General features: G+C 37.7%; 21 non-coding genes across 21 annotated transcripts; all 21 read left to right on the forward strand.

Moving 5' to 3' along the window:
- Positions 1-326: 326 nt before the first annotated feature.
- Positions 327-409, forward strand: trnal-uaa (transfer RNA leucine (anticodon UAA)). The gene has a single exon. It is a non-coding gene; the product is annotated as a tRNA-Leu (tRNA).
- A 676-nt stretch (positions 410-1,085) lies between these two features.
- On the forward strand, positions 1,086-1,168 carry trnal-uaa (transfer RNA leucine (anticodon UAA)). Its single transcript has one exon. It is a non-coding gene; the product is annotated as a tRNA-Leu (tRNA).
- Positions 1,169-5,275: 4,107 nt separating this feature from the next.
- Positions 5,276-5,358, forward strand: trnal-uaa (transfer RNA leucine (anticodon UAA)). The gene has a single exon. It is a non-coding gene; the product is annotated as a tRNA-Leu (tRNA).
- Positions 5,359-5,560: 202 nt separating this feature from the next.
- Positions 5,561-5,643, forward strand: trnal-uaa (transfer RNA leucine (anticodon UAA)). Its single transcript has one exon. It is a non-coding gene; the product is annotated as a tRNA-Leu (tRNA).
- A 403-nt stretch (positions 5,644-6,046) lies between these two features.
- trnal-uaa (transfer RNA leucine (anticodon UAA)) lies at positions 6,047-6,129 on the forward strand. Its single transcript has one exon. It is a non-coding gene; the product is annotated as a tRNA-Leu (tRNA).
- Positions 6,130-7,541: 1,412 nt separating this feature from the next.
- trnal-uaa (transfer RNA leucine (anticodon UAA)) lies at positions 7,542-7,624 on the forward strand. Its single transcript has one exon. It is a non-coding gene; the product is annotated as a tRNA-Leu (tRNA).
- Positions 7,625-9,714: 2,090 nt separating this feature from the next.
- trnal-uaa (transfer RNA leucine (anticodon UAA)) lies at positions 9,715-9,797 on the forward strand. The gene has a single exon. It is a non-coding gene; the product is annotated as a tRNA-Leu (tRNA).
- A 401-nt stretch (positions 9,798-10,198) lies between these two features.
- Positions 10,199-10,281, forward strand: trnal-uaa (transfer RNA leucine (anticodon UAA)). Its single transcript has one exon. It is a non-coding gene; the product is annotated as a tRNA-Leu (tRNA).
- Positions 10,282-10,482: 201 nt separating this feature from the next.
- trnal-uag (transfer RNA leucine (anticodon UAG)) lies at positions 10,483-10,565 on the forward strand. The gene has a single exon. It is a non-coding gene; the product is annotated as a tRNA-Leu (tRNA).
- A 586-nt stretch (positions 10,566-11,151) lies between these two features.
- On the forward strand, positions 11,152-11,234 carry trnal-uaa (transfer RNA leucine (anticodon UAA)). The gene has a single exon. It is a non-coding gene; the product is annotated as a tRNA-Leu (tRNA).
- Positions 11,235-11,633: 399 nt separating this feature from the next.
- Positions 11,634-11,716, forward strand: trnal-uaa (transfer RNA leucine (anticodon UAA)). Its single transcript has one exon. It is a non-coding gene; the product is annotated as a tRNA-Leu (tRNA).
- A 1,718-nt stretch (positions 11,717-13,434) lies between these two features.
- On the forward strand, positions 13,435-13,517 carry trnal-uaa (transfer RNA leucine (anticodon UAA)). The gene has a single exon. It is a non-coding gene; the product is annotated as a tRNA-Leu (tRNA).
- A 109-nt stretch (positions 13,518-13,626) lies between these two features.
- Positions 13,627-13,709, forward strand: trnal-uaa (transfer RNA leucine (anticodon UAA)). The gene has a single exon. It is a non-coding gene; the product is annotated as a tRNA-Leu (tRNA).
- A 389-nt stretch (positions 13,710-14,098) lies between these two features.
- On the forward strand, positions 14,099-14,181 carry trnal-uaa (transfer RNA leucine (anticodon UAA)). The gene has a single exon. It is a non-coding gene; the product is annotated as a tRNA-Leu (tRNA).
- A 400-nt stretch (positions 14,182-14,581) lies between these two features.
- On the forward strand, positions 14,582-14,664 carry trnal-uaa (transfer RNA leucine (anticodon UAA)). Its single transcript has one exon. It is a non-coding gene; the product is annotated as a tRNA-Leu (tRNA).
- A 113-nt stretch (positions 14,665-14,777) lies between these two features.
- trnal-uaa (transfer RNA leucine (anticodon UAA)) lies at positions 14,778-14,860 on the forward strand. The gene has a single exon. It is a non-coding gene; the product is annotated as a tRNA-Leu (tRNA).
- Positions 14,861-15,649: 789 nt separating this feature from the next.
- trnal-uaa (transfer RNA leucine (anticodon UAA)) lies at positions 15,650-15,732 on the forward strand. The gene has a single exon. It is a non-coding gene; the product is annotated as a tRNA-Leu (tRNA).
- A 1,442-nt stretch (positions 15,733-17,174) lies between these two features.
- trnal-uaa (transfer RNA leucine (anticodon UAA)) lies at positions 17,175-17,257 on the forward strand. Its single transcript has one exon. It is a non-coding gene; the product is annotated as a tRNA-Leu (tRNA).
- Positions 17,258-18,514: 1,257 nt separating this feature from the next.
- trnal-uaa (transfer RNA leucine (anticodon UAA)) lies at positions 18,515-18,597 on the forward strand. Its single transcript has one exon. It is a non-coding gene; the product is annotated as a tRNA-Leu (tRNA).
- A 103-nt stretch (positions 18,598-18,700) lies between these two features.
- On the forward strand, positions 18,701-18,783 carry trnal-uaa (transfer RNA leucine (anticodon UAA)). Its single transcript has one exon. It is a non-coding gene; the product is annotated as a tRNA-Leu (tRNA).
- Positions 18,784-19,383: 600 nt separating this feature from the next.
- Positions 19,384-19,466, forward strand: trnal-uaa (transfer RNA leucine (anticodon UAA)). The gene has a single exon. It is a non-coding gene; the product is annotated as a tRNA-Leu (tRNA).
- Positions 19,467-20,116: the final 650 nt, after the last annotated feature.

Consider the following 20,116-nt stretch of genomic DNA (forward strand, 5'->3'; position numbering starts at 1 on the left):
TGTTGATAAATTCTAGCATAAAAATCTAATGTTTGTACATTAAAATCCAATCTTTCTACGTGACAAAGATTGATTTGCCTATAACAAATGCTGATAGATAAATTCAAGCATAAAAATCACAGTAATAACCACATGACATGACCAGGATGGTTAAGTCGTTGGACTTAGAGTCCAATGGACAAATGTCCTCGAGAGTTCAAACCCGGCTCCTGGTAGGGCTAACCTTTAAAAAACCTAAAAGAAATACATGACAAAGATTGACTTGCCTACAACAAACGTTGATAAATTCTAGCATAAAAATCACAGAATAAAAACCAAATGACATGACCAGGGTGGCCGAGTGGTTAAGGCGTTGGACTTAAGATCCAATGGACAAATGTCCTCGTGGGTTCAAACCCCACTCCTGGTAGGGCTGATCTTTACAAAACCTAAAAGATGTACATGACAAAGATTGAACAAATGCTGATAGATAAATTCAAGCATAAAAATCACAGTAACAACCACATGACATGACCAGGATGGTTAAGTCGTTGGACTTAGGGTCCAATGGACAAATGTCCTCGTGAGTTCAAACCCGGCTCCTGGTAGGGCTAACCTTTAAAAACCTAAAAGAAATACATGACAAAGATTGACTTGCCTACAACAAATGCTGATAGATAAATTCTAGCATAAAAATCACAGTAATAAAAATCTAATGTAATGACCAGGGTGGCCGAGTGGTTAAGGTGTTGGACTTAAGGTCCAATGGACAAATGTCCTCGAGAGTTCAAACCCCACTCCTGGTAGGGCTAACCTTTAAAAACCTAAAAGAAATACATGACAAAGATTGACTTGCCTACAACAAATGCTGATAGATAAATTCAAGCATAAAAATCACAGTAATAACCACATGACATGACCAGGATGGTTAAGGCGTTGGACTTAAGATCCAATGGACAAATGTCCTCGTGGGTTCAAACCCCACTCCTGGTAGGGCTGATCTTTACAAAACCTAAAAGAAATACATGACAAAGATTGACTTGCCTATAACAAATGCTGATAGATAAATTCAAGCATAAAAATCACAGTAATAACCAAATGACATGACCAGGATGGCCGAGTGGTTAAGGTGTTGGACTTAAGGTCCAATGGACAAATGTCCCCGTGGGTTCAAACCCCACTCCTGGTAGGGCTGATCTTTACAAAACCTAAAAGATGTACATGACAAAGATTAATCTGCCTATAACAAATGCTGATAGATAAATTCAAGCATAAAAATCACAGTAATAACCAAATGACATGACCAGGATGGCCGAGTGATTAAGGCGTTGGACTTAAGGTCCAATGGACAAATGTCCTTGAGAGTTCAAACCCGGCTCCTGGTAGGGCTAACCTTTAAAAAACCTAAAAGAAATACATGACAAAGATTGACTTGCCTACAACAAATGTTGATAAATTCTAGCATAAAAATCTAATGTTTGTACATTAAAATCCAATCTTTGTACGTGACAAAGATTGATTTGCCTATAACAAATGCTGATAGATAAATTCAAGCATAAAAATCACAGTAACAACCACATGACATGACCAGGATGGTTAAGTCGTTGGACTTAGGGTCCAATGGACAAATGTCCTCGAGAGTTCAAACCCGGCTCCTGGTAGGGCTAACCTTTAAAAAACCTAAAAGAAATACATGACAAAGATTGACTTGCCTACAACAAACGTTGATAAATTCTAGCATAAAAATCACAGCATAAAAACCAAATGACATGACCAGGATGGCCGAGTGGTTAAGGCGTTGGACTTAAGGTCCAATGGACAAATGTTCTCATGGTTTCAAACCCCACTCCTGGTAGGGCTGATCTTTATAAAACCTAAAAGATGTACGTGACAAAGATTGATTTGCCTATAACAAATGCTGATAGATAAATTCAAGCATAAAAATCACAGTAACAACCACATGACATGACCAGGATGGTTAAGTCGTTGGACTTAGGGTCCAATGGACAAATGTCCTCGAGAGTTCAAACCCGGCTCCTGGTAGGGCTAACCTTTAAAAAACCTAAAAGAAATACATGACAAAGATTGACTTGCCTACAACAAACGTTGATAAATTCTAGCATAAAAATCACAGTAATAAAAATCTAATGTAGTGACCAGGGTGGCAGTGGTTAAGGCGTTGGACTTAAGATCCAATGGACAAATGTCCTCGTGGGTTCAAACCCCACTCCTGGTAGGGCTGATCTTTACAAAACCTAAAAGATGTACATGACAAAGATTGATCTGCCTATAACAAATGCTGATAGATAAATTCAAGCATAAAAATCACAGTAACAACCACATGACATGACCAGGATGGCCGAGTGGTTAAGTCGTTGGACTTAGGTCCAATGGACAAATGTCCTCAGAGTTCAAACCCCACTCCTGGTAGGGCTGATCTTTACAAAACCTAAAAGAAATACATGACAAAGATTGATTTGCCTATAACAAATGCTGATAGATAAATTCAAGCATAAAAATCACAGTAACAACCACATGACATGACCAGGATGGCCGAGTGGTTAAGGCGTTGGACTTAGGGTCCAATGGACAAATGTCCTCGAGAGTTCAAACCCGGCTCCTGGTAGGGCTAACCTTTAAAAACCTAAAAGAAATACATGACAAAGATTGACTTGCCTACAACAAATGTTGATAAATTCTAGCATAAAAATCACAGTAATAAAAATCTAATGTTTGTACATTAAAATCCAATCTTGTACGTGACAAAGATTGATTTGCCTATAACAAATGCTGATAGATAAATTCAAGCATAAAAATCACAGTAACAACCACATGACATGACCAGGATGGTTAAGTCGTTGGACTTAGGGTCCAATGGACAAATGTCCTCGAGAGTTCAAACCCGGCTCCTGGTAGGGCTAACCTTTAAAAACCTAAAAGAAATACATGACAAAGATTGACTTGCCTACAACAAATGCTGATAGATAAATTCTAGCATAAAAATCACAGTAACAACCACATGACATGACCAGGATGGTTAAGTCGTTGGACTTAAGGTCCAATGGACAAATGTCTCATGGTTTCAAACCCCACTCCTGGTAGGGCTGATCTTTAAAAACCTAAAAGAAATACATGACAAAGATTGATTTGCCTATAACAAATGCTGATAGATAAATTCAAGCATAAAAATCACAGTAACAACCACATGACATGACCAGGATGGTTAAGTCGTTGGACTTAGGGTCCAATGGACAAATGTCCTCAGAGTTCAAACCCGGCTCCTGGTAGGGCTAACCTTTAAAAAACCTAAAAGAAATACATGACAAAGATTGACTTGCCTACAACAAACGTTGATAAATTCTAGCATAAAAATCTAATGTAGTGACCAGGGTGGCCGAGTGGTTAAGGCGTTGGACTTAAGGTCCAATGGACAAATGTTCTCATGGTTTCAAACCCCACTCCTGGTAGGGCTGATCTTTATAAAACCTAAAAGATGTACGTGACAAAGATTGATTTGCCTATAACAAATGCTGATAGATAAATTCAAGCATAAAAATCACAGTAACAACCACATGACATGACCAGGATGGTTAAGTCGTTGGACTTAGGGTCCAATGGACAAATGTCCTCGAGAGTTCAAACCCGGCTCCTGGTAGGGCTAACCTTTAAAAAACCTAAAAGAAATACATGACAAAGATTGACTTGCCTACAACAAACGTTGATAAATTCTAGCATAAAAATCACAGTAACAACCACATGACATGACCAGGATGGTTAAGTCGTTGGACTTAGGGTCCAATGGACAAATGTCCTCGAGAGTTCAAACCCGGCTCCTGGTAGGGCTAACCTTTAAAAAACCTAAAAGAAATACATGACAAAGATTGACTTGCCTACAACAAACGTTGATAAATTCTAGCATAAAAATCACAGTAATAAAAATCTAATGTAGTGACCAGGGTGGCCGAGTGGTTAAGGCGTTGGACTTAGATCCAATGGACAAATGTCCTCGTGGGTTCAAACCCCACTCCTGGTAGGGCTGATCTTTATAAAACCTAAAAGAAATACATGACAAAGATTGACTTGCCTACAACAAACGTTGATAAATTCTAGCATAAAAGTCACAGTGATAAAAATCTAATGTTTGTACATTAAAATCCAATCTTGTATGCGTGACAAAGATTGATTTGCCTATAACAAATGCTGATAGATAAATTCAAGCATAAAAATCACAGTAATAACCACATGACATGACCAGGATGGTTAAGTCGTTGGACTTAGAGTCCAATGGACAAATGTCCTCGAGAGTTCAAACCCGGCTCCTGGTAGGGCTAACCTTTAAAAAACCTAAAAGAAATACATGACAAAGATTGACTTGCCTACAACAAACGTTGATAAATTCTAGCATAAAAGTCACAGTGATAAAAATCTAATGTTTGTACATTAAAATCCAATCTTTGTACGTGACAAAGATTGATTTGCCTATAACAAATGCTGATAGATAAATTCAAGCATAAAAATCACAGTAATAACCACATGACATGACCAGGATGGTTAAGTCGTTGGACTTAGAGTCCAATGGACAAATGTCCTCGAGAGTTTAAACCCGGCTCCTGGTAGGGCTAACCTTTAAAAAACCTAAAAGAAATACATGACGAAGATTGACTTGCCTACAACAAACGTTGATAAATTCTAGCATAAAAATCACAGTAACAACCACATGACATGACCAGGATGGTTAAGTCGTTGGACTTAGGGTCCAATGGACAAATGTCCTCGAGAGTTCAAACCCGGCTCCTGGTAGGGCTAACCTTTAAAAAACCTAAAAGAAATACATGACAAAGATTGACTTGCCTACAACAAACGTTGATAAATTCTAGCATAAAAATCACAGTAATAACCACATGACATGACCAGGGTGGCCAGTGGTTAAGGCGTTGGACTTAGATCCAATGGACAAATGTCCTCGAGAGTTCAAACCCCACTCCTGGTAGGGCTGATCTTTAAAAACCTAAAAGATGTACATGACAAAGATTGATTGCCTATAACAAATGCTGATAGATAAATTCAAGCATAAAAATCACAGTAATAACCAAATGACATGACCAGGATGGCCGAGTGGTTAAGTCGTTGGACTTAAGGTCCAATGGACAAATGTCCTCAGAGTTCAAACCCCACTCCTGGTAGGGCTGATCTTTACAAAACCTAAAAGAAATACATGACAAAGATTGACTTGCCTATAACAAATGCTGATAGATAAATTCAAGCATAAAAATCACAGTAATAACCAAATGACATGACCAGGATGGCCGAGTGGTTAAGGCGTTGGACTTAAGATCCAATGGACAAATGTCCTCGAGAGTTCAAACCCCACTCCTGGTAGGGCTAACCTTTAAAAACCTAAAAGAAATACATGACAAAGATTGACTTGCCTACAACAAATGTTGATAAATTCTAGCATAAAAATCTAATGTTTGTACATTAAAATCCAATCTTTATACGTGACAAAGATTGATTTGCCTATAACAAATGCTGATAGATAAATTCAAGCATAAAAATCACAGCATAAAAACCAAATGACATGACCAGGATGGCCGAGTGGTTAAGGCGTTGGACTTAAGGTCCAATGGACAAATGTTCTCGTGGGTTCAAACCCCACTCCTGGTAGGGCTGATCTTTATAAAACCTAAAAGAAATACATGACAAAGATTGACTTGCCTACAACAAACGTTGATAAATTCTAGCATAAAAGTCACAGTGATAAAAATCTAATGTTTGTACATTAAAATCCAATCTTTGTACGTGACAAAGATTGATTTGCCTATAACAAATGCTGATAGATAAATTCAAGCATAAAAATCACAGTAACAACCACATGACATGACCAGGATGGTTAAGTCGTTGGACTTAGGGTCCAATGGACAAATGTCCTCGAGAGTTCAAACCCGGCTCCTGGTAGGGCTAACCTTTAAAAAACCTAAAAGAAATACATGACAAAGATTGACTTGCCTACAACAAACGTTGATAAATTCTAGCATAAAAATCACAGTAATAAAAATCTAATGTAGTGACCAGGGTGGCCGAGTGGTTAAGGCGTTGGACTTAAGATCCAATGGACAAATGTCCTCGTGGGTTCAAACCCCACTCCTGGTAGGGCTGATCTTTACAAAACCTAAAAGATGTACATGACAAGGATTGAACAAATGCTGATAGATAAATTCAAGCATAAAAATCACAGTAACAACCACATGACATGACCAGGATGGTTAAGTCGTTGGACTTAGGTCCAATGGACAAATGTCCTTGAGAGTTCAAACCCGGCTCCTGGTAGGGCTAACCTTTAAAAACCTAAAAGAAATACATGACAAAGATTGACTTGCCTACAACAAATGTTGATAAATTCTAGCATAAAAATCTAATGTTTGTACATTAAAATCCAATCTTTGTACGTGACAAAGATTGATTTGCCTATAACAAATGCTCATAGATAAATTCAAGCATAAAAATCACAGTAATAACCAAATGACATGACCAGGATGGTTAAGTCGTTGGACTTAGGGTCCAATGGACAAATGTTCTCATGGGTTCAAACCCCACTCCTGGTAGGGCTAACCTTTAAAAACCTAAAAGAAATACATGACAAAGATTGATTTGCCTACAACAAATGCTGATAGATAAATTCAAGCATAAAAATCACAGTAACAACCACATGACATGACCAGGATGGTTAAGTCGTTGGACTTAGGGTCCAATGTACAAATGTCCTCGAGAGTTCAAACCCGGCTCCTGGTAGGGCTAACCTTTAAAAAACCTAAAAGAAATACATGACAAAGATTGACTTGCCTACAACAAACGTTGATAAATTCTAGCATAAAAATCACAGAAAATAAAAATCTAATGTTTGTACATAAAAATCCAATCTTTGTACGTGACAAAGATTGATTTGCCTATAACAAATGCTGATAGATAAATTCAAGCATAAAAATCACAGTAACAACCACATGACATGACCAGGATGGTTAAGTCGTTGGACTTAGGGTCCAATGGACAAATGTCCTCGAGAGTTCAAACCCGGCTCCTGGTAGGGCTAACCTTTAAAAAAACCTAAAAGAAATACATGACAAAGATTGACTTGCCTACAACAAACGTTGATAAATTCTAGCATAAAAATCTAATGTAGTGACCAGGGTGGCCGAGTGGTTAAGGCGTTGGACTTAAGGTCCAATGGACAAATGTCCTCATGAGTTCAAACCCCACTCCTGGTAGGGCTGATCTTTATAAAACCTAAAAGATGTACGTGACAAAGATTGATTTGCCTATAACAAATGCTGATAGATAAATTCAAGCATAAAAATCACATTAACAACCACATGACATGACCAGAATGGTTAAGTCGTTGGACTTAGGGTCCAATGGACAAATGTCCTCGAGAGTTCAAACCCGGCTCCTGGTAGGGCTAACCTTTAAAAAACCTAAAAGAAATACATGACAAAGATTGACTTGCCTACAACAAACGTTGATAAATTCTAGCATAAAAATCACAGTAATAAAAATCTAATGTAGTGACCAGGGTGGCCGAGTGGTTAAGGCGTTGGACTTAAGATCCAATGGACAAATGTCCTCGTGGGTTCAAACCCCACTCCTGGTAGGGCTGATCTTTATAAAACCTAAAAGAAATACATGACAAAGATTGACTTGCCTACAACAAACGTTGATAAATTCTAGCATAAAAGTCACAGTAATAAAAATCTAATGTTTGTACATTAAAATCCAATCTTTATGCGTGACAAAGATTGATTTGCCTATAACAAATGCTGATAGATAAATTCAAGCATAAAAATCACAGTAATAACCACATGACATGACCAGGATGGTTAAGTCGTTGGACTTAGGGTCCAATGGACAAATGTCCTCGAGTTCAAACCCCACTCCTGGTAGGGCTGATCTTTATAAAACCTAAAAGATGTACGTGACAAAGATTGATTTGCCTATAACAAATGCTGATAGATAAATTCAAGCATAAAAATCACAGTAACAACCACATGACATGACCAGGATGGCCGAGTGGTTAAGTCGTTGGACTTAGGGTCCAATGGACAAATGTCTCGAGAGTTCAAACCCGGCTCCTGGTAGGGCTAACCTTTAAAAAACCTAAAAGAAATACATGACAAAGATTGATTTGCCTATAACAAATGCTGATAGATAAATTCAAGCATAAAAATCACAGTAACAACCACATGACATGACCAGGATGGTTAAGTCGTTGGACTTAGGGTCCAATGGACAAATGTCCTCGTGGGTTCAAACCCCACTCCTGGTAGGGCTGATCTTTATAAAACCTAAAAGAAATACATGACAAAGATTGACTTGCCTACAACAAACGTTGATAAATTCTAGCATAAAAATCACAGTAATAAAAATCTAATGTTTGTACATTAAAATCCAATCTTTGTACGTGACAAAGATTGATTTGCCTATAACAAATGCTGATAGATAAATTCAAGCATAAAAATCACAGTAACAACCACATGACATGACCAGGATGGTTAAGTCGTTGGACTTAGGGTCCAATGGACAAATGTCCTCGAGAGTTCAAACCCGGCTCCTGGTAGGGCTAACCTTTAAAAAACCTAAAAGAAATACATGACAAAGATTGACTTGCCTACAACAAACGTTGATAAATTCTAGCATAAAAATCACAGTAATAAAAATCTAATGTAGTGACCAGGGTGGCCAGTGGTTAAGGCGTTGGACTTAAGATCCAATGGACAAATGTCCTCGTGGGTTCAAACCCCACTCCTGGTAGGGCTAAACTTTAAAAAACCTAAAAGAAATACTTGACAAAGATTGACTTGCCTACAACAAACGTTGATAAATTCTAGCATAAAAATCTAATGTTTGTACATTAAAATCCAATCTTTGTACGTGACAAAGATTGATTTGCCTATAACAAATGCTGATAGATAAATTCAAGCATAAAAATCACAGTAACAACCACATGACATGACCAGGATGGTTAAGTCGTTGGACTTAAGATCCAATGGACAAATGTCCTCGTGGGTTCAAACCCCACTCCTGGTAGGGCTGATCTTTATAAAACCTAAAAGAAATACATGACAAAGATTGACTTGCCTACAACAAATGTTGATAAATTCTAGCATAAAAATCTAATGTTTGTACATTAAAATCCAATCTTGTACGTGACAAAGATTGACTTGCCTATAACAAATGCTGATAGATAAATTCTAGCATAAAAATCTAATGTTTGTACATTAAAATCCAATCTTTATGCGTGACAAAGATTGATTTGCCTATAACAAATGCTGATAGATAAATTCAAGCATAAAAATCACAGTAACAACCACATGACATGACCAGGATGGTTAAGTCGTTGGACTTAGGGTCCAATGGACAAATGTCCTCGAGAGTTCAAACCCGCCCTGGTAGGGCTAACCTTTAAAAACCTAAAAGAAATACATGACAAAGATTGACTTGCCTACAACAAACGTTGATAAATTCTAGCATAAAAATCACAGTAACAACCACATGACATGACCAGGATGGTTAAGTCGTTGGACTTAGGGTCCAATGGACAAATGTCCTCGAGAGTTCAAACCCCTCCTGGTAGGGCTAACCTTTAAAAACCTAAAAGAAATACATGACAAAGATTGACTTGCCTACAACAAACGTTGATAAATTCTAGCATAAAAATCACAGTAATAAAAATCTAATGTAGTGACCAGGGTGGCCGAGTGGTTAAGGCGTTGGACTTAAGATCCAATGGACAAATGTCCTCGTGGGTTCAAACCCCACTCCTGGTAGGGCTGATCTTTATAAAACCTAAAAGAAATACATGACAAAGATTGACTTGCCTACAACAAACGTTGATAAATTCTAGCATAAAAATCACAGTAATAAAAATCTAATGTTTGTACATTAAAATCCAATCTTTCTACGTGACAAAGATTGATTTGCCTATAACAAATGCTGATAGATAAATTCAAGCATAAAAATCACAGTAACAACCACATGACATGACCAGGATGGTTAAGTCGTTGGACTTAGGGTCCAATGGACAAATGTCTCGAGAGTTCAAACCCGGCTCCTGGTAGGGCTAACCTTTAAAAACCTAAAAGAAATACATGACAAAGATTGACTTGCCTACAACAAACATTGATAAATTCTAGCATAAAAATCACAGTAATAAAAATCTAATGTAGTGACCAGGGTGGCCGAGTGGTTAAGGCGTTGGACTTAAGATCCAATGGACAAAAGTCCTCGTGGGTTCAAACCCCACTCCTGGTAGGGCTAAACTTTAAAAAACCTAAAAGAAATACTTGACAAAGATTGACTTGCCTACAACAAACGTTGATAAATTCTAGCATAAAAATCTAATGTTTGTACATTAAAATCCAATCTTTATGCGTGACAAAGATTGATTTGCCTATAACAAATGCTGATAGATAAATTCAAGCATAAAAATCACAGTAATAACCACATGACATGACCAGGATGGCCGAGTGGTTAAGGCGTTGGACTTAGGGTCCAATGGACAAATGTCCTCGTGGGTTCAAACCCCACTCCTGGTAGGGCTGATCTTTATAAAACCTAAAAGAAATACATGACAAAGATTGACTTGCCTACAACAAACGTTGATAAATTCTAGCATAAAAATCACAGTAATAAAAATCTAATGTTTGTACATTAAAATCCAATCTTGTACGTGACAAAGATTGATTTGCCTATAACAAATGCTGATAGATAAATTCAAGCATAAAAATCACAGTAACAACCACATGACATGACCAGGATGGTTAAGTCGTTGGACTTAGGGTCCAATGGACAAATGTCCTCGAGAGTTCAAACCCGGCTCCTGGTAGGGCTAACCTTTAAAAAACCTAAAAGAAATACATGACAAAGATTGACTTGCCTACAACAAACGTTGATAAATTCTAGCATAAAAATCACAGTAACAACCACATGACATGACCAGGATGGTTAAGTCGTTGGACTTAGGGTCCAATGGACAAATGTCCTCGAGAGTTCAAACCCGGCTCCTGGTAGGGCTAACCTTTAAAAAACCTAAAAGAAATACATGACAAAGATTGACTTGCCTACAACAAACGTTGATAAATTCTAGCATAAAAATCACAGTAATAAAAATCTAATGTAGTGACCAGGATGGCCGAGTGGTTAAGGCGTTGGACTTAAGATCCAATGGACAAATGTCCTCGTGGGTTCAAACCCCACTCCTGGTAGGGCTGATCTTTATAAAACCTAAAAGAAATACATGACAAAGATTGACTTGCCTACAACAAACGTTGATAAATTCTAGCATAAAAATCACAGTAATAAAAATCTAATGTTTGTACATTAAAATCCAATCTTTGTAAGTGACAAAGATTGATTTGCCTATAACAAATGCTGATAGATAAATTCAAGCATAAAAATCACAGTAATAACCACATGACATGACCAGGATGGTTAAGTCGTTGGACTTAGGGTCCAATGGACAAATGTCCTCGAGTTCAAACCCGCTCCTGGTAGGGCTAACCTTTAAAAACCTAAAAGAAATACATGACAAAGATTGACTTGCCTACAACAAACGTTGATAAATTCTAGCATAAAAATCACAGTAATAAAAATCTAATGTAGTGACCAGGATGGCCGAGTGGTTAAGGCGTTGGACTTAAGATCCAATGGACAAATGTCCTCGTGGGTTCAAACCCCACTCCTGGTAGGGCTAACCTTTAAAAGAAATACATGACAAAGATTGACTTGCCTACAACAAACGTTGATAAATTCTAGCATAAAAATCACAGTAACAACCACATGACATGACCAGGATGGTTAAGTCGTTGGACTTAGGGTCCAATGGACAAATGTTCTCATGGGTTCAAACCCCACTCCTGGTAGGGCTAACCTTTAAAAACCTAAAAGAAATACATGACAAAGATTGACTTGCCTACAACAAATGCGTTGATAAATTCTAGCATAAAAATCACAGTAACAACCACATGACATGACCAGGATGGTTAAGTCGTTGGACTTAGGGTCCAATGGACAAATGTTCTCATGGGTTCAAACCCCACTCCTGGTAGGGCTAACCTTTAAAAAACCTAAAAGAAATACATGACAAAGATTGACTTGCCTACAACAAACGTTGATAAATTCTAGCATAAAAATCACAGTAACAACCACATGACATGACCAGGATGGTTAAGTCGTTGGACTTAGGGTCCAATGTACAAATGTCCTCGAGAGTTCAAACCCGGCTCCTGGTAGGGCTAACCTTTAAAAAACCTAAAAGAAATACATGACAAAGATTGACTTGCCTACAACAAACGTTGATAAATTCTAGCATAAAAATCACAGTAATAAAAATCTAATGTTTGTACATTAAAATCCAATCTTTCTACGTGACAAAGATTGATTTGCCTATAACAAATGCTGATAGATAAATTCAAGCATAAAAATCACAGTAACAACCACATGACATGACCAGGATGGTTAAGTCGTTGGACTTAGGGTCCAATGGACAAATGTCCTCGAGAGTTCAAACCCGGCTCCTGGTAGGGCTAACCTTTAAAAAACCTAAAAGAAATACATGACAAAGATTGACTTGCCTACAACAAACGTTGATAAATTCTAGCATAAAAATCACAGTAATAAAAATCTAATGTAGTGACCAGGGTGGCCGAGTGGTTAAGGTGTTGGACTTAAGATCCAATGGACAAATGTCCTCGAGAGTTCAAACCCGGCTCCTGGTAGGGCTAACCTTTAAAAAACCTAAAAGAAATACATGACAAAGATTGACTTGCCTACAACAAACGTTGATAAATTCTAGCATAAAAATCACAGTAATAAAAATCTAATGTAGTGACCAGGGTGGCCGAGTGGTTAAGGCGTTGGCCTTAAGGTCCAATGGACAAATGTCCTCATGAGTTCAAACCCCACTCCTGGTAGGGCTGATCTTTATAAAACCTAAAAGATGTACATGACAAAGATTGATTTGCCTATAACAAATGCTGATAGATAAATTCAAGCATAAAAATCACATTAACAACCACATCACATGACATGACCAGAATGGTTAAGTCGTTGGACTTAGGGTCCAATGGACAAATGTCCTCGAGAGTTCAAACCCGGCTCCTGGTAGGGCTAACCTTTAAAAAACCTAAAAGAAATACATGACAAAGATTGATTTGCCTATAACAAATGCTGATAGATAAATTCAAGCATAAAAATCACAGTAACAACCACATGACATGACCAGGATGGTTAAGTCGTTGGACTTAGGGTCCAATGGACAAATGTCCTCGTGGGTTCAAACCCCACTCCTGGTAGGGCTAACCTTTAAAAAACCTAAAAGAAATACATGACAAAGATTGACTTGCCTACAACAAACGTTGATAAATTCTAGCATAAAAATCACAGTAATAAAAATCTAATGTAGTGACCAGGGTGGCCGAGTGGTTAAGGCGTTGGACTTAAGATCCAATGGACAAATGTCCTCGTGGGTTCAAACCCCACTCCTGGTAGGGCTGATCTTTACAAAACCTAAAAGATGTACATGACAAAGATTGACTTGCCTACAACAAACGTTGATAAATTCAAGCATAAAAATCACAGTAATAACCAAATGGCATGACCAGGATGGCCGAGTGGTTAAGTCGTTGGACTTAAGGTCCAATGGACAAATGTCCTCGTGGGTTCAAACCCCACTCCTGGTAGGGCTGATCTTTACAAAACCTAAAAGATGTACATGACAAAGATTGATTTGCCTATAACAAATGCTGATAGATAAATTCAAGCATAAAAATCACAGTAATAACCACATGACATGACCAGGATGGTTAAGGCGTTGGACTTAAGATCCAATGGACAAATGTCCTTGAGAGTTCAAACCCGGCTCCTGGTAGGGCTAACCTTTAAAAAACCTAAAAGAAATACATGACAAAGATTGACTTGCCTACAACAAATGTTGATAAATTCTAGCATAAAAATCTAATGTTTGTACATTAAAATCCAATCTTTGTACGTGACAAAGATTGATTTGCCTATAACAAATGCTGATAGATAAATTCAAGCATAAAAATCACAGTAATAACCACATGACATGACCAGGATGGCCGAGTGGTTAAGGCGTTGGACTTAAGGTCCAATGGACAAATGTCCTCGTGGGTTCAAACCCCACTCCTGGTAGGGCTGATCTTTAAAAACCTAAAAGAAATACATGACAAAGATTGACTTGCCTACAACAAACGTTGATAAATTCTAGCATAAAAATCACAGTAATAAAAATCTAATGTTTGTACATTAAAATCCAATCTTTACGTGACAAAGATTGATTTGCCTATAACAAATGCTGATAGATAAATTCAAGCATAAAAATCACAGTAATAACCACATGACATGACCAGGATGGTTAAGTCGTTGGACTTAGAGTCCAATGGACAAATGTCCTCGAGAGTTCAAACCCGGCTCCTGGTAGGGCTAACCTTTAAAAAACCTAAAAGAAATACATGACAAAGATTGACTTGCCTACAACAAACGTTGATAAATTCTAGCATAAAAATCACAGTAATAAAAATCTAATGTAGTGACCAGGGTGGCCGAGTGGTTAAGGCGTTGGACTTAAGATCCAATGGACAAATGTCCTCGTGGGTTCAAACCCCACTCCTGGTAGGGCTGATCTTTACAAAACCTAAAAGATGTACATGACAAAGATTGACTTGCCTACAACAAATGCTGATAGATAAATTCAAGCATAAAAATCACAGTAATAACCAAATGGCATGACCAGGATGGCCGAGTGGTTAAGTCGTTGGACTTAAGGTCCAATGGACAAATGTCCCCGTGGGTTCAAACCCCACTCCTGGTAGGGCTGATCTTTACAAAACCTAAAAGATGTACATGACAAAGATTGACTTGCCTACAACAAATGCTGATAGATAAATTCAAGCATAAAAATCACAGTAATAACCAAATGACATGACCAGGATGGCCGAGTGGTTAAGTCGTTGGACTTAGGGTCCAATGGACAAATGTCCTCGAGGTTCAAACCCCACTCCTGGTAGGGCTGATCTTTAAAAACCTAAAAGATGTACATGACAAAGATTGATTTGCCTATAACAAATGCTGATAGATAAATTCAAGCATAAAAATCACAGTAACAACCACATGACATGACCAGGATGGCCGAGTGGTTAAGTCGTTGGACTTAAAATCCAATGGACAAATGTCCTCGAGTTCAAACCCCACTCCTGGTAGGGCTGATCTTTATAAAACCTAAAAGAAATACATGACAAAGATTGACTTGCCTACAACAAACGTTGATAAATTCTAGCATAAAAATCACAGTAATAAAAATCTAATGTTTGTACATTAAAATCCAATCTTTGTACGTGACAAAGATTGATTTGCCTATAACAAATGCTGATAGATAAATTCAAGCATAAAAATCACAGTAATAACCACATGACATGACCAGGATGGTTAAGTCGTTGGACTTAAGTCCAATGGACAAATGTCCTCGAGAGTTCAAACCCGGCTCCTGGTAGGGCTAACCTTTAAAAACCTAAAAGATGTACATGACAAAGATTGACTTGCCTACAACAAACGTTGATAAATTCTAGCATAAAAATCACAGTAATAAAAATCTAATGTAGTGACCAGGGTGGCCGAGTGGTTAAGGCGTTGGACTTAAGATCCAATGGACAAATGTCCTCGTGGGTTCAAACCCCACTCCTGGTAGGGCTGATCTTTACAAAACCTAAAAGATGTACATGACAAAGATTGACTTGCCTACAACAAATGCTGATAGATAAATTCAAGCATAAAAATCACAGTAACAACCACATGACATGACCAGGATGGCCGAGTGGTTAAGTCGTTGGACTTAAGATCCAATGGACAAATGTCCTTGAGAGTTCAAACCCGGCTCCTGGTAGGGCTAACCTTTAAAAACCTAAAAGAAATACATGACAAAGATTGACTTGCCTACAACAAATGTTGATAAATTCTAGCATAAAAGTCACAGTAATAAAAATCTAATGTTTGTACATTAAAATCCAATCTTAGTACGTTACAAAGATTGATTTGCCTACAACAAATGCTGATAGATAAATTCAAGCATAAAAATCACAGTAATAACCAAATGACATGACCAGGATGGTTAAGTCGTTGGACTTAGGGTCCAATGGACAAATGTCCTCATGAGTTCAAACCCCACTCCTGGTAGGGCTAACCTTTAAAAACCTAAAAGAAATACATGACAAAGATTGACTTGCCTACAACAAACGTTGATAAATTCTAGCATAAAAATCACAGTAACAACCACATGACATGACCAGGATGGTTAAGTCGTTGGACTTAGGGTCCAATGGACAAATGTCCTCGAGAGTTCAAACCCCACTCCTGGTAGGGCTAACCTTTAAAAACCTAAAAGAAATACATGACAAAGATTGACTTGCCTACAACAAACGTTGATAAATTCTAGCATAAAAATCACAGTAATAAAATTCTAATGTTTGTACATTAAAATCCAATCTTTGTAAGTGACAAAGATTGATTTGCCTATAACAAATGCTGATAGATAAATTCAAGCATAAAAATCACAGTAATAACCACATGACATGACCAGGATGGTTAAGTCGTTGGACTTAGGGTCCAATGGACAAATGTCCTCGAGAGTTCAAACCCCACTCCTGGTACGGCTGATCTTCATAAAACCTAAAAGAAATACATGACAAAGATTGACTTGCCTACAACAAACGTTGATAAATTCTAGCATAAAAATCACAGTAACAACCACATGACATGACCAGGATGGTTAAGTCGTTGGACTTAGGTCCAATGGACAAATGTCCTCATGAGTTCAAACCCCACTCCTGGTAGGGCTGATCTTTATAAAACCTAAAAGATGTACGTGACAAAGATTGATTTGCCTATAACAAATGCTGATAGATAAATTCAAGCATAAAAATCACATTAACAACCACATGACATGACCAGAATGGTTAAGTCGTTGGACTTAGGGTCCAATGGACAAATGTCCTCGAGAGTTTAAACCCGGCTCCTGGTAGGGCTAACCTTTAAAAAACCTAAAAGAAATACATGACGAAGATTGACTTGCCTACAACAAACGTTGATAAATTCTAGCATAAAAATCACAGTAATAAAATTCTAATGTAGTGACCAGGGTGGCCGAGTGGTTAAGCCGTTGGACTTAAGATCCAATGGACAAATGTCCTCGTGGGTTCAAACCCCACTCCTGGTACGGCTGATCTTCATAAAACCTAAAAGAAATACATGACAAAGATTGACTTGCCTACAACAAACGTTGATAAATTCTAGCATAAAAGTCACAGTAATAAAAATCTAATGTTTGTACATTAAAATCCAATCTTTGTACGTGACAAAGATTGATTTGCCTATAACAAATGCTGATAGATAAATTCAAGCATAAAAATCACAGTAATAACCACATGACATGACCAGGATGGTTAAGTCGTTGGACTTAGGGTCCAATGGACAAATGTCCTCGAGAGTTCAAACCCCACTCCTGGTAGGGCTGATCTTTATAAAACCTAAAAGATGTACGTGACAAAGATTGATTTGCCTATAACAAATGCTGATAGATAAATTCAAGCATAAAAATCACAGTAACAACCACATGACATGACCAGGATGGCCGAGTGGTTAAGGCGTTGGACTTAGGGTCCAATGGACAAATGTCCTCGAGAGTTCAAACCCGGCTCCTGGTAGGGCTAACCTTTAAAAAACCTAAAAGAAATACATGACAAAGATTGATTTGCCTATAACAAATGCTGATAGATAAATTCAAGCATAAAAATCACAGTAATAACCACATGACATGACCAGGATGGTTAAGTCGTTGGACTTAGAGTCCAATGGACAAATGTCCTCGAGTTCAAACCCGGCTCCTGGTAGGGCTAACCTTTAAAAAACCTAAAAGAAATACATGACAAAGATTGACTTGCCTACAACAAACGTTGATAAATTCTAGCATAAAAATCACAGTAATAAAAATCTAATGTTTGTACATTAAAATCCAATCTTTGTACGTGACAAAGATTGATTTGCCTATAACAAATGCTGATAGATAAATTCAAGCATAAAAATCACAGTAATAACCACATGACATGACCAGGATGGTTAAGTCGTTGGACTTAGAGTCCAATGGACAAATGTCCTCGAGAGTTCAAACCCGGCTCCTGGTAGGGCTAACCTTTAAAAAACCTAAAAGAAATACATGACAAAGATTGACTTGCCTACAACAAACGTTGATAAATTCTAGCATAAAAATCACAGTAACAACCACATGACATGACCAGGATGGTTAAGTCGTTGGACTTAGGGTCCAATGGACAAATGTCCTCGAGAGTTCAAACCCCTCCTGGTAGGGCTAACCTTTAAAAACCTAAAAGAAATACATGACAAAGATTGACTTGCCTACAACAAACGTTGATAAATTCTAGCATAAAAATCACAGTAATAAAAATCTAATGTAGTGACCAGGGTGGCCGAGTGGTTAAGGCGTTGGACTTAAGATCCAATGGACAAATGTCCTCGTGGGTTCAAACCCCACTCCTGGTAGGGCTGATCTTTACAAAACCTAAAAGAAATACATGACAAAGATTGAACAAATGCTGATAGATAAATTCAAGCATAAAAATCACAGTAATAACCAAATGACATGACCAGGATGGCCGAGTGGTTAAGTCGTTGGACTTAAGGTCCAATGGACAAATGTCCTCGTGGGTTCAAACCCCACTCCTGGTAGGGCTGATCTTTAAAAACCTAAAAGATGTACATGACAAAGATTGACTTGCCTATAACAAATGCTGATAGATAAATTCAAGCATAAAAATCTAATGTTTGTACATTAAAATCCAATCTTGTACGTGACAAAGATTGATTTGCCTATAACAAATGCTGATAGATAAATTCAAGCATAAAAATCACAGTAATAAAAATCTAATGTTTGTACATTAAAATCCAATCTTTATACGTGACAAAGATTGACTTGCCTACAACAAACGTTGATAAATTCTAGCATAAAAATCACAGTAATAAAAATCTAATGTTTGTACATTAAAATCCAATCTTTGTACGTGACAAAGATTGATTTGCCTATAACAAATGCTGATAGATAAATTCAAGCATAAAAATCACAGTAATAACCACATGACATGACCAGGATGGTTAAGTCGTTGGACTTAGAGTCCAATGGACAAATGTCCTCGAGAGTTCAAACCCGGCTCCTGGTAGGGCTAACCTTTAAAAAACCTAAAAGAAATACATGACAAAGATTGACTTGCCTACAACAAACGTTGATAAATTCTAGCATAAAAATCACAGTAATAAAAATCTAATGTAGTGACCAGGGTGGCCGAGTGGTTAAGGCGTTGGACTTAAGATCCAATGGACAAATGTCCTCGTGGGTTCAAACCCCACTCCTGGTAGGGCTGATCTTTACAAAACCTAAAAGATGTACATGACAAAGATTGAACAAATGCTGATAGATAAATTCAAGCATAAAAATCACAGTAATAACCAAATGACATGACCAGGATGGCCGAGTGGTTAAGGCGTTGGACTTAAGATCCAATGGACAAATGTCCTTGAGAGTTCAAACCCTGCTCCTGGTAGGGCTAACCTTTAAAAAACCTAAAAGAAATACATGACAAAGATTGACTTGCCTACAACAAATGTTGATAAATTCTAGCATAAAAATCTAATGTTTGTACATTAAAATCCAATCTTTGTACGTGACAAAGATTGATTTGCCTATAACAAATGCTCATAGATAAATTCAAGCATAAAAATCACAGTAATAACCAAATGACATGACCAGGATGGTTAAGTCGTTGGACTTAGGGTCCAATGGACAAATGTTCTCATGGGTTCAAACCCCACTCCTGGTAGGGCTAACCTTTAAAAAACCTAAAAGAAATACATGACAAAGATTGACTTGCCTACAACAAATGCTGATAGATAAATTCTAGCATAAAAATCACAGTAACAACCACATGACATGACCAGGATGGTTAAGTCGTTGGACTTAGGGTCCAATGTACAAATGTCCTCGAGAGTTCAAACCCGGCTCCTGGTA

Source organism: Onychostoma macrolepis, chromosome 20 (assembly GCF_012432095.1).
Source record: "Onychostoma macrolepis isolate SWU-2019 chromosome 20, ASM1243209v1, whole genome shotgun sequence".
Classification (NCBI taxonomy): Eukaryota; Metazoa; Chordata; class Actinopteri; order Cypriniformes; family Cyprinidae; genus Onychostoma; species Onychostoma macrolepis.